Genomic DNA, 9536 nt, shown 5'->3' with positions numbered 1-9536 from the left:
GCTGGAGAAGGATGTCATGCTGGGTAATGTGGAGGGTCAGAGGAAAAGAGGAAGTCCCCTATAGAGATGGATTGGCCAGGTGGCATCATTGATGGACTCAAGTGTGGCAGCGGTAGTGAGGTTGGCCCAGGATCGGACATTGTTTCATTTTGTTGTGCATGGGGTCACTATAAGTCGGTTCTGACTTGATGGCACCTGACAACAACAACAACAACAACAACACATTCCATATGATTATTAAGAAACATTTTTAAAAAAAAATCATTAAAGTACTCGCTTCACACTCAAACTCACTGTCATCGAGTCAATTCCAACTCATCGTGATCCTGGATAGGGTTTCTGAGGCTGTAAGTGTTTCTAGGAGCAGAAAGACTCGTTGTTCTGTAGAGAGGCTGGCCGACCTTGCAGTTAGCAGTCATGTGCTTATCCTACAGTGACACCAGCATTCCTAAGTAAAGCACCAGTAACATATTCTTGATACCAGCTTCAAATAAACAGATGTTGCAAAGGTAATGTAGAAATTTTGAACTCAGATAAAAACTACTGTTAAGTAATTATCAAAGAGCATTTGTGAATTAGATAATATACCTAAGTGGAGTTATGGGAAGCATTAAGAATAAAATGAAAGTAGATTCCCAATAAAATGCCATTATAGAAAAACCTCATGTTTGAATAAGTTAAATATGCTGTATATTCCAACAGTTTTTAGTTTGGTGCAGCAACTCTGAAATCTTCATTATTTTGCTACCAAATTAAAGATGAGGCATTTTAGCTCAACACAATGGCTTTGTTATATATTTTAAAAGCCAATTTCCATTATTTGTAAATTATCAATCGGCTTCCTTAATTTCTACACTAACCAGATGCTCCCGATTACACTTTCTCAGTCTCAGCCAGGGAAGTCACTACTTCAATAAGGAGCCATAATTTTTTTTGTTGTAAACTGTATTTTAGAAACCAAGACTTGGGAAGCAAATATGTTCATTCTTACTGTCATTGATTCTAGGTCTGCAATGGAGCAAGCTAAGAAACAGATTAATGATGATATCCATAAAGAAAATAATAAATCCTTATTCATATGTTCAATTAAAATAAAAATGTGACACTGATTTTTTAAGTGCTTTAAACTTTATATTTGAACATCTCTTTGATTCTTAATGAAAGTTAACGCATAATAATATTTAGTTGTTTTATCCTATAATATAAATAGCTTCAAAACTGCAGTGCTAATATTGCCACTAAGAATACATTACTGAGTAAATTTTATAATTTTCTCTGCAGTTCTTTTTTCTTTGTCCTTAAAATATACCCTACAAGAGATGTGTCGTCTTAATACTGCATTCAAAAGTCACTTGCAACAATTATTTCTTTATGTGGTTTGCCAAGTTGATATACAGTTAGGTTTATTTTGGTTTTTAGGATTGTTGTGTTGTTGTTGTTGTTAAGTGCCATTGAGTCGGTTCCGACCCATAGCGACCCTGTACAGGGTTTCCAAGGCTGTAAATCTTTACGGGAGTAGAAAGCCTCATCTTTCTCCCGCGGAGCGGCTGGTAGTTTCGAACCGCTGTCCTTAAGGTTCACAGCCCAATTCGTAACCACATTCAAAAGTCACTTGCAACAATTATTTCTTTATGTGGTTTGCCAAGTTGATATACAGTTAGGTTTATTTTGGTTTTTAGGGTTAGAGTTTGCTATATTCCTTTTTCACTTAATTAATTATTTATATATTCTGAAATAGCTTATTGAGGTAAAATCCACATAAAATAAAATGAACCATTCTAAAGTGAACAATTCAATGACATTTAATTCATTAAAAATGTTAAATGTTATACAACAATCACCTCTGTCTAGTTCCAAAACATTTCCATAAGTTCAAAGTAAAACCCCTTAACCTAGTAAGCAGTTACTCTCCATTATCTGTAGTCCTGGTGTGGTATTGTAGGGTAAGCACTCGACTGCTAATCACAAGGTTGGCACTTGAAACCTACCAGTCATTTCTTGGAAACCTTATACAGGGTTGCTATGATTCTGAACCAATTTGATGGCACTTTACCTTCATCACCTACACCACCTCCCATCACACTTCTTGCCCACTGTCTGTCACTCTTTGGCAACAACTAATATGCTTTCTGTCTCTATGAATTTACCTTTTCTGGATACTTCATATAAATAGAATCATACAATGTGTGATAGCATTGCTGAAAGGGCAAGGTGGATAAACCCCAACATTGTACTAACTGTCTGGTAAAGGTCAATTTGAATCCAAATCCCACCTGGAAGTGGGTTCCACTCTCTCTGACCTTAACTACAGAGAGTTAGGTCAGACATCATGACCAACCACCCTGAGCCAGGCCAAAATATCTTCTCTGGCTACCCTGGCCCAGTCCATTGGATACCAGGAGGTCACACAACTCCTGGCACTCAGACCAGCTATCCCTGCCACACCTCTACTTTCTATCCACCTGGAGTTAGGGCAACAGATTAGAAAAATTCTGCCCTTCAGATTAACCTTCAGACAGCCAAATGGTAGCCTCTGTTGGTTTTCATTGCCATTTGTTGGTTTGTTAATTCTCTAGGAGGATTCACCAAATTCATAGAGACAATTACTTATACTTACAGTTACCCATTTATTATAACCAGGAGACGTATTAAAGTTTTGAAAAGGTCCTGGTTCAAAGTTTAAGAATTACCAGGAAAGTGCCACCCTCTTTCATACATCGATCTTATCAATCCAAAAACTACCATCTCCTATAGCTTCCCCTATTCAGGGCTTTCAATGGTTTATTGATAGTCAATGATTGGGGTCTCATTGCATAGTAAATATTTAACTGAATCACTGAATATGCGTGACTGATTTCATTATACTTCCCTCCATTTCTGAGACTTTCTGCCAGGGTGCCTGTGTAGCCCCAGATCATTTGCATATGTTAATATTTATGCAAATAGTTGGGGAAACAAAAATACTTTGTTGACAAATTCCAAGGGTCATTTTTAGGAACCAGAGACAAAACGCCAACTGGTGTTTTCTCTTTGTCTTACAGTAATTTTTTAAAAAATGTGATTTCTTTCACTTAGGATGTTTAGAGAGTCACCCATGTTATGACATGTATTAGTACTTTGTTCCTTTTTGTAACGGAGTCCTGGTGTGGCGCAGTGGGTTAATGCACCATACTGCAAAGCCCTTTGAACTTCAAGGTCGGTGGCTCAAGCTCACCAGCTGCTCTTCAGAAACCCTGTACAGGGTTGTTATGGGTCGGAATCAACTCGACCACACTTAATAACAACAACAATCTTTGAATGCACGAATATGCCATGTTTTGTTTCTACATTCTTCCATTGTTGGATTTGGATTGTTTCCCCTTTGCTGCTGCTGTTTAGTGCCCTCTGTATTGGGTTTCCGAAGCTGTAAATCTTTACGGGAGCAGAAAGCCTCACCGTTCTCCAGAGGAACGATTGGTAGTTTCAAACTGCCTATCTTAAGGTTCGCAGCCCGATTCGTAACAACTACGCTACCAGAGCTCCCTAGACCTCCTTTTTTGTTGTTGTTAGGTGCCATCGAGTCGATACTGACCCATAGTGACCTTATGCACAGAAGAACGAAACACTGCCCCATCCTGGGCCAACCTCACCACTGTTGTCAAACTTGAGTCCATCGATGCTGCCTCTTGGCTAATCCATCTTGCTGGGGGTCTTCCTCAGTTTCTCTGACCCTTTAGGTTACTAAAAATGGTGCTGCTGTAGATATGCATGTCCTGGTTTGAGTACCTGTTTTCAATCCTTTTAGATATATACTGTGGACACTTCAAAATCTTCAAACAGGCAGCTGTTTTGTCTAATATAATACTTTGTTGGATTTCTTTCTTTCTTTCTTTCTTTTTTTTTTTTTGGTGAAGAATGTGGTCTTTATTGCTCTGCGGCGGCGCAGGGCACTCAAGGGCTTTTGGTAGGGCGGATCAGCTTCCTCTTCCCCAGTGCTGGTTTCTGGCTACGCAGGATGGCGCTAGATTTGCAGATCGCTGCCATGCGCAGATCTGGTCAGTACTTGTTCTAGCAGATGGTGCTGGATGCTGCTGAGCGTGGTACGGGAGTTCTTGTTATTGGTGGTTCGCACATAGAAGTGTCTGGTTTCCGCTGGCCTGACCGGCCGGCTTCACACCCACAGTCTTGTAGTGAAATCAGCCCGTTATAACAGAAAGAGTTGCGGGCCTTTAAGTTACTGGGTTCAGTGCTGTACGCCTGCTTGTTCCTCTTGATCAGGAAACTGGAGCAGTTCCTTACGACCATCCATTGCAGATGCTCAGACACAGCAGCAGCTCCTCTCCTTGCGGGGGCCGGAGTCAGAAAGAGCCATTGTTGGATTTCTTGACTGCTGCTTCCGTTAGTGTTGATTGTGGATCCAAGCAAAATGACATCTTTGACAACATTACCCATGCTGGAGCTTCTAATCCAATGTTGACTTGTTAAATGTTGTAGAGTCGGTTCTGTCCCATAGCGACCCTGTATAGGGTTTCCGAGGAGCGGCTGGTGAGCTTGAACAGCCGACCTTGCAGTTTGAACCAACCTTGCATTCAAGCGCATTAACCCACAACGCCATACCAGGACCTTGTTGCTGTTGATGTTGTTAAGTGCCATCGAGTCGATTCCGACCCAAAGCAATCCTGTATAGGGTTTCCGAGGAGCAGCTGGTGAGCTTGAACCACGGACCTTGCAGTTCAAACGGCTTTGCAATCTGGCGCATTAACCCACAGCGCCACACCATAACTCCAGGACCTTAGAAATGGTGAAAGTGGGCATCCTCTTCTTTTTCTTGGTATTGGGGTTAGGAAGGATTCAGTCTTTCATCATGGACTATGATGTTGTTATTGTTAAGTACCCTTGAGTCAGTTTTGACTCATAGTGACCCTGCATAGGGTTTCCAAGGAGTGGCTCGGTTTTGAACTAACGACCTTGTGGCTCAAACCAACTTTGCAGTCCAGTGTTTATCCTACAGCACCACAGCAGGACTCCAGATATGATGTTAGCTGTGTGTTTTTCATGTTGAGGAAGGCTTTTGTTCCTACTGTGGATGTTTTTATCATGAAATTTATGGGATTCTGTCAAATGCTTTTTTGTGTCAATTGATTTGATTATATGTGGTTTTGTTTGTTTTTATAATAATGTAATGTTGTATTTATGGGATAAATCCAACTTGGTCATATAGCATAATCATTGTAATATAATTGATTTTACAATTGGATTAATTTTGCTAATATTGTGTGACACTTTTTACATCTATAATCAGAAGTGATAATGGTCCTTAATTTTCTTTTCTTTGGATATCTTCATCTGGCTTTGGATTCAGTGTAATCATAGAATGAGTTAAGAGAAGTGTTCCTTCCTCTACAATTTTTCAAAGTATTTGAAAAGGATTATTGTTAATTCATCCTTAAATATTTGATAGAATTCATCAGTGAAGATATCCAAGTCCTGGACATTTCTTCTGGAAATTTTTCTCTCAAAGTATTTTTACTGATTTGATTATATTACTGATTTTAAGTTTGTTCAGATTTTACAGATTATCTTGAATCAGTTTTGGTATTTATATATATACATGGAATGTTTTCCATTTCACCAGGGATATTCAATTTGTTGGTTTATAACCTGTTCATGATATTCTCTTATATAATCTTTTTAAAAAGGTTTTTATTGTGAATTAAGTGATAGTTTCTAGTTGTTGGAGATGTTGTGTTAATGTGTTGATTTTGGGTCTTTCTTCTTTTTGGATATGTGCATTTATTGCAATAAATTGTCTTCTCAGTACTGCTTTTGCCATGTCCCAGAGATTTTGGAATGTTGTATTTTAGTTTTCATTTGTTTCTAGGAACTTTGTGAATTCATGTTTTATTTGTTCTACTGTCCAGTAGCTTTTCAGCAGGGTGTTATTCAGTTTCCATGTATTTGACTTTATTTCCTTGGTCTTCGTACTGTTGATTACTAATTTGCTAACATTGTGGTCTGAGAAGATGTTTTCCAGTATTTTAATGTTTGTAAATTTATGGAGGCTTGTTTTGTGGCCTAAGACATGGTCTATTCTGGAGAATGTTCCATGTGTACTAGAAAAGAATGTGTATTGTGCTGTTGTTGGGTTGAATGCTCTGTACACATCTATGAGGTCCAGTTGATTGTGTTATTTAATTCCTCTGTGTCTTTGTCGAGTTTCTTTCTGATTGTTCTATCCTTTTTTGAAAGTAATGTATTAAAATCTCCCACTATTATTGTAGATTTGTCTATTTCTTTCTTCAAATCTATTAGAGTTTGCTTTATTTATTTTGGAGCTCTTTTATTGGGAGCATAGATATTTAGTATGGTTATGTCATCTTGTTCAATTGACCCTTTAATCATGAGATAGTGTCCTTCTTTATCTCTTATGTTGGTTTCTGCCTTGAAGTTTATTTTGTTAGAGAATAGTTTTGCCACTCCTGCTTGTTTTTGATTGCAATTAGCTTGGCATATATTTTTTTCCACCCTTTAACTTTGTTTTTGTCTTTGTGTGTAATGTGTTTGTTTCTCTTGAAAACAGTGTATTGATGAATTTTGTTTTCTTATCCATTCTGCCACTCTATGTCTCTTAACTGGTGCATTTAATGCATTGACATTCAGTGTAATTATATATAGGTATGAATTAATTGCTGTCATTATTTATATTTATTTATTTATATTTATTTATTTATTTGTTGGTTTCTTTGTTCTGTATGTCTTCGTGTGCTGAGTTCATTTTTTTTTGGTGTGTGTTCTTTCTTGTCAGTTTCTTCATATTTTTAATGTTTCTATGCTCTTCTTGGATTTTCATTTCCTCATATGTTGTGAAGTATTAATTTTTCTTTGAGGTTATCCTATATTCTATTAACGTTTTCCTCCATTTGAAACAGTCTATATTATCCTAGTAGTGTAGTGGTTATGAACCGGGCTGCAAACCACAAGGTCAGCAGTTCGAAACTACCAGCTGTTCCGCGGGAGAAAGATGAGGCTTTCTGCTCTTGTAAAGATTTCCAGCCTCGGAAACCCTGTACAGGGTCACTATGAGTCAGAACTGACTCCACGGCACAGAACAACAACAATTTTATCCTGCAATCTACCTGACCTCCTTACCACCTGGGTATCTGTTCCTATGTTTTTAACTCATTCTGGGTTGCTCTGCATGTCTTTTCAAGTGGGAATGTCTCACCTCAGAAGGTGCTTTATGGGGCTCAGGATTCCACCTAAAGCCCAATACTTCACAAAGGCTTAACAAAAAGCCAATTTCCCTAGGCAAATTTGAATTTCCCTTTTAGCTAGTTCTATCTAATTCCCCTTTAGGCTAAAGATGGGCTTACAAGCTTTCTGTAATTGTAATTCCCAATATTCATCCTATTGCACTAAAATGTCTATTTACAATCCTAGGCAAGGGAAACCAATATCCAGAAAACTGTCAAGCCCCTAAACACTTTTTCCCCTCCTTTACCCATTCAGATGATGTCTCAATCCATGTATCCACTGAACACTCTTATTCCAAGGTTGAGTATACATCACAATTGACCTCTGTCCCATTTAGCCCATGCATACCTCTCTAAGTCTTTCCCTATCTTCATTGTTCATCTACCACCCTCCCTCTTCTTGTGTATTGCGCTCCCCCTCCTTTGATATTGCCCTCCTTGTCACCTGAGCTAACAGTGGCAGCTCCCTAACCTGTGAATTGCTTTCCCATCTCTCCTATCTCTGATAACCATCAAAGAATTTTTGTTTTGATATGGAAATCTTTTCTTAAGCTTTTACAATAATGGTCTCATGCAAGGTTTGTCCTTTAGTGATTGACTAATTTCACTCAGCTTAATGTCCTCAAGTTTCATGCATGTTTTGAGGTGTTTTGCAGTTTCATTGTTATTCTTCAATGTTGTATAGTATTCCATTGTTTGCATGTACCAGTTTGTTTATCCATTCTTCCATTGATGGGCACTTAAGCTGTCTACTTAAGTTGATAACACAGTTTTCCTATTGTGAATATTGTTGCGATGCACACTGGTGTGTATATACCTACTCATGTTCCTGCTCGTATTTCTTATGGATATATATATATCAAATAGAGAAATTGCTGTATCATAACTGGATCCAACTTTCTGAGGATGTGCCATACTGATTTCCAGAGTGGGTGAACCGTTTAATAGTCTCACCAGCAATGCAGGATGGTCCCATTCTCTCCACATCGTAGCCAGCAATTTTTTTTTTTTTTAACCTCGCTCTTAATGTTTGTGTGAGATGATATCTTATTGTTGTTTTGACTTGCATCTCTCTAATGGCTAAAGATCGTGAACATTTCTTCATGTGTTTTTTTGGCGGCCTGAATGTTTTCCTTGATGAAGTATTTCTTTAAGTCTTGTGCCCATTTTTAATTGTGTTGCTTTTTTCTTATAGAGGTTTTCTTTGTCTTCTTCAGTTCCAGAACTCCAATCACCCATAGGTTATTCCTCTTCATATTGTCCCACATAAATCTTAGGCTTTCTTCAGATTTTTTCCCCACCTGTTTTTCTGATTATTCTTCTATCTTAGCAGTATTGGCAGATTTATCTTAAAGCTTGCTAATTCTGGATTCCATCAATTCAGTTCTACTTCATAGCCTTTTCAAGTGTATGGTCCTTCTCTGACATTTTAGTACTGATCATCTGTACCTCTATTTGCAGATTTCATATTTTTTTTCAAATCTGTATCTGTTTTGTTCAATTGTTCCTCTAGTGCTTTTCCGACTTCTTCCTTATTTTCCTTGACCTTTCTATGGAACATTTGGATGTACCTCAATATCATTCTCCAGAGCCTCTTCTCCCTCAAAAGCATTTTCTAGCTCTTCATCTTGGTCGTTTGTTTGAGCAAATTTCTTGTTTCTGCATATGAACAGATATTTTCTTTGCTTTTTAGGTATTATGGTGTTATATTTGTATGAGTTTGATGAATGTATGTTGGTGTATTCTTAAGTACTCTCCAATTGCCTCTTGGTAGGTGTGGTCAGAAGGTGGGCTTCCCTTTTCACTGTTCATACAGTTCAATTCAATTCGGAGTGTTTTCAGCTGGTGTCAGTTTTAGATGCTGTTCAGGTGTATAAGCAACCAGTATTGGCTCTTGCCCAATTGGTGGAATTTTAGTGGGTACAAATTGTGGCTTGGCTGAAGGGCCAGCGTTGTTGTCTCCTTCCTGGTGGGGCAAGAAGTAAAAACGTTCCCACCAGATGTCAGGAGAACCAAAACCACAAAAATAAAAATGAGAATAGTAAAAACCCACAAAAAACAATATAAAGACAATAAAAGAGAGAGAGAGAAAAAAAAACAAAAAACAAAAAACAAAAAACAACAAAAACAGCCACCAGCCACAAGCCAGTTTTGGGAAAATAAAAGTAATTCTTTACCACCACCTAAGGAGCTCTGGTAGCGTAGTGGTTACGAATCAGGCTGCAAACCTTAAGGTCAGCGGTTCGAAACTACCAGCTGCTCCGCGGGAGAAAGATGAGGCTTTCTACTCCCGTAAAGATTTAC

At 38.2% G+C, this 9536-nt stretch overlaps 1 pseudogene; it reads right to left on the bottom strand.

Annotated features, from left to right (window-relative positions):
• Window positions 1–3930: 3930 nt before the first annotated feature.
• LOC102821929 overlaps window positions 3931–9536 on the bottom strand; it is a 16910-nt pseudogene continuing 11304 nt past the window's right edge.

The sequence above is a fragment of the Chrysochloris asiatica genome, unplaced genomic scaffold (genome assembly GCF_000296735.1).
Source record: "Chrysochloris asiatica unplaced genomic scaffold, ChrAsi1.0 scaffold00051, whole genome shotgun sequence".
In the NCBI taxonomy this organism is placed as follows: Eukaryota; Metazoa; Chordata; class Mammalia; order Afrosoricida; family Chrysochloridae; genus Chrysochloris; species Chrysochloris asiatica.
This window is presented reverse-complemented; position numbering and strand designations above follow the sequence as displayed.